We start from the raw sequence: 7,375 nt of genomic DNA, 5'->3' as shown, positions 1-7,375 counted from the left end.
GCTCGGGGCGCTGCCGGGCGCGGGGCTGCGCCGTTCGGAGCCGGACTGGGAGCCCGGCAGTGGCTGCCGCGGCTCGCGGCCGTGAGAGCCGCGGCTCGCACCGACGGGGGTGTCCGTCCGCAATGACATTACGTTACAGACATCGCGTGTCATTGGCAGAACGCGGCCGCCTCGCCCTGAAGCTCGATGCGTTCGTTCCTCCAACCTCGGGCAGGCCGCGGGCTCTCGGTTCTTTCTGAGCCGGCCTGACGCTGGCATCCTTGCGAGGGCACCGGCAGCGAGCACGGGGACCCGCGGGGGGACGGTACTCCGTCCCACGGTGCCGTAACGGGCACTGCCCAGCTCTTCGTGCTGCCTCGGGAGTCCTGTCCTTTCAGCGTGCTTTGCTCTCCGAGCAAAAATATGTTTAAAGGGAAGGGGAAATGTTCGGCAGGGAAAATAACTTCTGGGGCAAGCAAAAATCCGATTCAGAATCTGTCCCTTGCCAAACGTACACAAATAGCACCTCCTAAGGTGCAGAACGTGCAACTTGTTAGATGCGGAAGCCCCACGCAGACCCCAGGCCCTTGGTAAGTGATGGACACATAACAAGCACCAATTTCACTGCTGCTGTTTTAAAAGCAGGACGAGCTGTCGTGTGGCAATGCACAGCCCCGCTGCAGTTATTGGTAATGGAAAGTGAAAATACCATACACAATTTTAAAGGAGCTATTTCACAGGCAGAATTACATTTCCACTGGTGTCGGACTCCCGTCTGAAACACTGTTGCTTTAGGATACTGTTCCAAATAAGGCACGTGGAAGAGTGGAAGATGATAGGGACAGCTAGCAGGGCTTCACCAAGCTTGGGTCCTGCCTGGCCAACCTAACAGCAAACTGCATCAGTGGACAAGGGAAGAGCCACTGATGTCACCTACCAGGACTTCAGTAAGGTCTTTGACACAGTCCCCCATGACATCCTTCTCTCCAAACTGGAAAGATACGGATTTGATGGGTGGACTGTTTGATGGATGAGGAACTGGTTACGGGATTGTACCCAGAGAGTGGTGGTCAACGGCTCAATGTCCAGATGGAGATCGGTGATAGTGGGATAGAGCACACCCTCAGCAGTTTCCAGATGACACCATGCTATGGGGTGCAGCCAACACGCCTGAGGAACAGGATGCCACCCAGAGAGACCCAGGCAGGCTGAGCAGTGGGCCCAGGAGAACCTCATGAGGTTCTACAAAGTAAAGTTCAAGGTCTGGCACCTGGGTCATGGCAACCCCCCCTATCAGGACAAGCTGAGGGATGAAAAGAGAAAGCACAGCCCTGCTGAACAGGACGTGGGGGTACTGGTGGATAGCAGCTGGGCATGAGCCAGCACTGTGCCCTCGCAGCCCAGAAAGCCAACCGGATCCTGGGTGCATCCAAAGCAGCGCGGCCAGCAGAGCCAGGGAGGGGATCTGCCCCTCTGCTCTGCGCCGTGAGACCTCACCTGGAGCGCTGCGTCCAGATGGGGAGTGCTCAGCACAGGAGAGACACGGAGCTGCTGGAGCGCGTCCAGAGGAGGGGCACAAAAATGGTGCGAGGGATGGAACAGCTCCCTGCGAGGACAGGCTGAGAGCTGGGGCTGTGCAGCATGGAGAAGGGAAGGCTGCGGGGAGAGCTGAGAGCGGCCTGTCAGTATCTAGAGGGGCTGTGAGAAGGAAGGGGACAGACTCTTGAGCAGGATGTGTGGTGACAGGACAAGGGGAAATGGTTTCAAACTAAAGAAAGGAGATTTAGATTGGATATAAGGAAAAACTCTTTTACACTAAGGGTGACGAGGCACTGACAGAGGCCACCTCTCACCCAGAGAGGTGGTGGTGCCCCATCCCTGTAGACATCCAAGGTCAGGCTGGAAGGGGCTCTGAGCACCTGGTGGAGCTGTGGGTGTCCCTGGTCATTGCAAAGGAGCTTGACTAGGTGGCCTTTAAAGGTCCCTTCCAACAATTCTATGATTCTGTGAAATACAACATTTTTTTCAATAAACATTTGCTAGTTCGGGGTCAGCTGCCTCCAGCCTGGCTCTCTGCAGAGTGGGCATGTGGGGCTGTCAGTACCGCTTGTTTTGTCACTGCTCTGCCTGCAGGAGATGCCCAGACCAAAGCTGTACCAAGAGGTGAGAGGCAGATGGCAAGCTGCAGTGCTCTGAGTCCCACCCTAAGGGATCTCCTGCTGGTAGAGCGGCCCCAGGCTCCTCCAGAAGGTGCTCAGAGTGGTTATGAATATTCCCTATTGTGCAGAACTGCTGCTGCAAATGTCCTCACCCTGTGTAAACCAAATGCTTTAGCATTGGAGAAGCGTGAGTAGTGCTGGGATGGCAGTTCTCTGAGAGCATATTTATTTGGGATGGTCTCCCGGGGGCATCTGCTCTGGTTGCCAACCTGGCTGCCCCTGCTCGAGGGCTGGGTCTGGGGGGTGGCTCTGCCCCATGTCCAAGGGAAGAGCAGGGCAGCTGGGGGGATGTGGTGTGGGGTGCACTGTGCTGAGGTGGGCCAGGGCCGCTGGGTGTGGGGTATGTGCTGATGGAGGGCACCTGCCGGTCCCTGAGCATCAGGGTACAGTTTTAGAATAAAAATGTTGAATCATAAATTAAAGAGGGAAAAATAATTCTGGCCTCACCTGATATGTTAGCCAGTTGCTTAGCGCAGGTCTGCGTGCACCTGCTGGTCACCGGCCTGCTGGGACAGCCCGTGGGCCTGACAAAATGTTCCCAGGAGCCGCCAAGGCCGCGGCGCGGGTGCACCCAGGTGTCACCAACGGGACCCGGCCCAGACGGTGCTGTCCCTGTGTGGGGCACACAGGACGCATCCTGCAGCCAGCAGCCCGTCCCTAGCTGGGTGTGGGGCCGGGGCACAGGGCTGCGGGCTGGCAGCAAGGCCGGGCCTCGCTTCCTCAGTGACTCACGTGGAGGGACACCTCGGCGCTGTGGTCAGCTCGCATCATTCGCCAGCGCAATAGAGACTCCTGTTTATCCTCTGGGTTCCTGAAAAGCAGCACAACCTGCTGTTTTCTTTTTTTTTTTTTTTTTTTAATTTTCCACAAGGGACTAACAGTGCTGGCTGAGAACCTGGGGCCGGACCCAAAGAAAACACGTCTCGAGAAGCAGCATAACTGCTCTGGCCAAGCTCTCCGCTTTTTCTCAGACTCCAGCAGTCTGCAGAACGCAGAGGGGTGACAGAGTGCGAGGTGACGTCCAGCGGCCAGTGAACAGCTGCGAAAGAACTCTCCGCCTTTCCCAGCAGTTAATAACTTCATGCACAGAACGGAGCTTTTTCAGAAAGACCCCATGTGTTTTTTGGCTGACTGAGGACTGGCAAGGAATGCTCATAGTTACTAACAGATTTTATTTTACTTTTTAAAGGAGGAGAAAAAAAAAAAAACCTCAGACGAACAAACTTGCTTTCACCAAAACCTTGGTTCCTGTTGCTGAGAGAGTGCAGCATTACTTGCCACAATAAAACAGGGCATAATGTGGCCTTATTTGGGCCAGGAAGTTTGGGCAGACACGGAACGCCAGCAGCCAAGGTGCTGGCTTGTCCTCTCCCTCGCGTGGGACACTGGGTGACCCACGGGGCAGGTGGGTGGGTTGGTGCAGAGGGCACTAGAGGGGGGGAAGGCGGTTCTGTTGGCACAACCTGACCGCTGGCACTTGGGAAGCAGGAAGGCTGTGTCCTTCTGAACCTAAAGGAGACCTTTAACATAGCTGAATTGAGCACATCCCCTGGGGAGGGCTTTGAGGCCAAAACCTCAAAAAAATGGAGAGACTGTCATCTAAATGCAGCCCTAGGAAATGACTGTGCTCCCAGCCTCATACACCCTCCGCCTTGTACAGCGTCACCCCTTTTCTGGAAGGATTTGCTGGCTTACCTGTCATTCTGCTTTTAATAGAAAAGTTCCATGAAGTGAATAGAAGTTATTTTAAAAGAAGGAAACCAAAGTGTATTGAATCTAAAGAGTTTGAGGTCGTTCCTACAGTGGTGTTTTATTATTTTTTTTCATACCTCCCATAACATTTTGTAACTTGGCAGTGATTTTACGTTATATTTTGTAACAGCTTCTACACCCTCTGGAAAAGCCGTCATTTGTCTGGTGCTGTAACACTGCTAGCAGGGCAAGGGAGCAAGATCCAGCGAGTGCTGGAGGCGGTGTCTGGTGCTGGCTGCACACTCCACATTACCTGCATAGGTACAAGTGTGATGGTCCTAACTCTGAACTGTGGGGGCATTGTATTTTATAAGTCCACGGTGAGCATGCACAGAGTGCTACTATGCATCACCTGAAAACAGGACGATCTCCCAGCCCCGGCCCCACGGCAATGGGAGCTGCTCCCCGCGCTGCCGCTGTCCCACCCGCAGACAGTGTGCACAGAGCTGAGCCCCGGGCGAGCAACGAGAGGAGCTGGTGGGTGTTTAAATGCTGACTTAATGAACAGAAAAAGATCTGACACTGTTTTGACACATGCTTGAAGTGATTGCATTTTACACTCATACAGCTTTGAATTTTTTTCCTGTCTTTAGTTTAACTCTTTTCCTTTCCCTCTCACTGTTGCTGCAATCATAATGCTTTTTCTACGCCCTTCCCTGCCCCGCCCTCCCCCCCGCCCCCTATAGCCTTTAGCACTTCACTGACTTTAGGTGCAACACTATGGACCTGCAGAAGAGCGGGATGTGTGCCCTGGGAACACACACGACGAGAGCATCCGCGCCCCGCAGAGCATCTGACACGTGGGGCACAAGGTGACCACAGGTGTGAGCTGTGCTGACAGCGAGGAGAGCCCCTGTGCTGCACAGCATGCATGTGTGTGCACGGATGTATCCAGATCTAGCACTGTGTGACCTCAGTTTTGTCCTCTGTGCATCATCAGCTCCCACGTACGCCTGTTCCCCCATCGTGCCATTGCTTGAGCAGGTGTGATCTTGGTACCAGAGGCCTGCCCATCAGCACAGCCCCTTATTGCCAGACAGCAGTGCAGTAACCTCACTCTGTGCCCAGAGAGCATTCCCTCTGATGTCAAAGGTTCTATTTCCATTGAGAAGTTAGTGAGTGCTGCAGATTTTGGAATATTATCCACATTAAACCTGGATTGTGTTTTCCTTACTGTTGTCATGTGAAACACTTAGGGGTGACTGTAAGTGTAAGTCTCTGTTACTCTTTCATTCTGTTCATTTGATGGCGGAATTGCTGTCTGCTCAGTTAATTAATTTCTCCTGCTGTGCTCCGGCCTTTCACACAACACCGGGAAAAAAACTCTCAGAGAGTGACACAATGTGGTGTGAACCCACAAAAGTTGTTAGAGGGACCCAGGGGAGGGGTGAGGTCCCGAAAGCCAATTTTATTGTTTAGAAATGGTTTTCCTGCTGTACACGAGTGTGTGTGACACTGCGGAGCCAGCGGCGCTTGGCAGCTGGACGGGAAGGCACCTTCAGTCAGCCCACTTGGAAACCGTGCAGAAAATGTTGTGCTAAGTCACTGTGGGTGAGTTGGTACGTGGTCGGGAAGCTGCTTCTCTCAGCCTGTCGTTGGAGCGCTGTTATGTTCCCGTCCCAGCCAGGCCATGAGCTGTGCCCTGGGGAGCAGCGCTGGTGATAATTGGGTTCTCATTCCCCAGTCCTGAGCCAACTGTATAGAAGTGTAAATATTGTTACTGCTGTTTTACAGCTGAGGGGAAGACGGGTGGGAAGAAACAAGACCTGCTCAGACGGCTCAGCCCTGTGCCGTGCCATGAGCTGATGGGCCAACCTGGGAGAGGCTGCAGAAAGACACTGTGCGCTATTGCTGCTCCAAGGGAGGGAGGGACCCCAGAATGCCACCCACTCGGCCCTGTGCAGGGCGCTGCCAGCCTGGATCCACGTGTCTGAGCTGTCCCATGGCTGGCAGCGCAGAGGCCGCTCAGCTGGGCTGGGGGGCTGGCAGTGCCATGCAGGTGTTGGAGCCGTGCTCCCCACGGCTCTGCCCTCCTCGGCATCTCGCTGCAGCCTGGTCCATGCTGGGCCCCTCGCTGCTGGTCGAGTCAGGACTATAAGGTGCTGCATGCAGCCCAGCAGGTTTCTGCCTGCTGTGACTCCTTAGGACAGCTCTGCACGGAGCCTGCTGCTTTCCACATACAGCACCTGCCATCCCCATCACCCGCCGAGCCAGCGCTGTCCCTGGTGGGAGCGTTTGCTACATCAAAGCCCCAGTCTGTGCTGCAAGGGGATGGATTCTGTGTAATATTTACACTTGTGAGGGAAGGGTTTTTTTTGCCTTGTAAATACCACAGCAATTCTGTTGCTTCTGGTGCTCATTTGTGCACCATTTTCACTTGTACTGACTCACGCTCATGGAGCAGTGAGAGCTGTCACCAAGTGCCTTAATTTTGGTATTGGACTGGGCACACTTCTCTTTCCAAGTTAGCTGAGTTGGTTGGGCAGTTAAGTGCAGAGTTTTCTTCTTTCTTTATGACTTCTCTGGACTCCACTGAGTCAGTGTCTATTTTAGTAACGTAGTTTGTGGGCTTTTGTTCTGGTTTTCCAAGACTTCCTCTCTCTTGTTGCTTGAGTCTGTGTTCTGTAGCAAGACACGTGCTCCCTGCGTGACAGGAGGTGTCTGTGTGCATGCCTGCTCTGCAGGGCCGCAGCAACATCTTCCTCCTGCTGTGACATGGCAAGTTCCAATATTCCCCAGGAAGGAGATGCCAGGAGAAGGTGCTCACACAGGTTGCACTCAGGCCCTTTGAGCTGTGTACTGATGTGCTCTTTCTAATGAAAGATCACAAAATCATTTTCTCCACCTCTCTCTCTTTGGGTAATGGGAGTAGACAGCGGCTGTTTAGTGACAACTCTGATATTTTGCCATCGCTGCTCTGTGTGCAGCCAGCATCACCTTCGTTGCGCGGTTCAGACCTTGCTCAGGAGGTAGGCTTATCACAGGCTCCTTTGAGTAGCTACTGCCCTGGTGCTCAGTGACATGCAGCGTCCATATCCTCACAGGGGAGGTGGGGCACAGAGGGAGCCCGCGAGGTTTACACCCTTATGGATACCTCACTTTCCAGAGTCCATAGAAGGATGTTAGACGCCACAGCTCCAAGCTCAGCTCTCAGCGACTCCAGCACGAAGCAGCTTTCCACATGCAGTCCTTACGCAGGAAGGAGGATGTTTGGCAGAACTGGAAGTGCATTAGTGAAAGCCTTGGGCTAAGTGCCCCATACATCACAGAGGAGTGCAAGGAAGAGATCAGCAGAGTTCAGTTGAGTGCAGGATTTGTTCACCTAAATTAAAAGACTTTCCTCTCTCTTTAGATTCTCTCCGTGCTTGGTTATTACCGTCTCATTCCTCTGACCTCCTGCCATGCCTTGCTCTCTCTGCAATAAA

The sequence above is a fragment of the Numida meleagris genome, chromosome 8 (genome assembly GCF_002078875.1).
Source record: "Numida meleagris isolate 19003 breed g44 Domestic line chromosome 8, NumMel1.0, whole genome shotgun sequence".
Taxonomy (NCBI): domain Eukaryota; kingdom Metazoa; phylum Chordata; class Aves; order Galliformes; family Numididae; genus Numida; species Numida meleagris.
The sequence above is the reverse complement of the archived record's forward strand: the minus strand, read 5'-3'. Positions refer to the sequence as shown.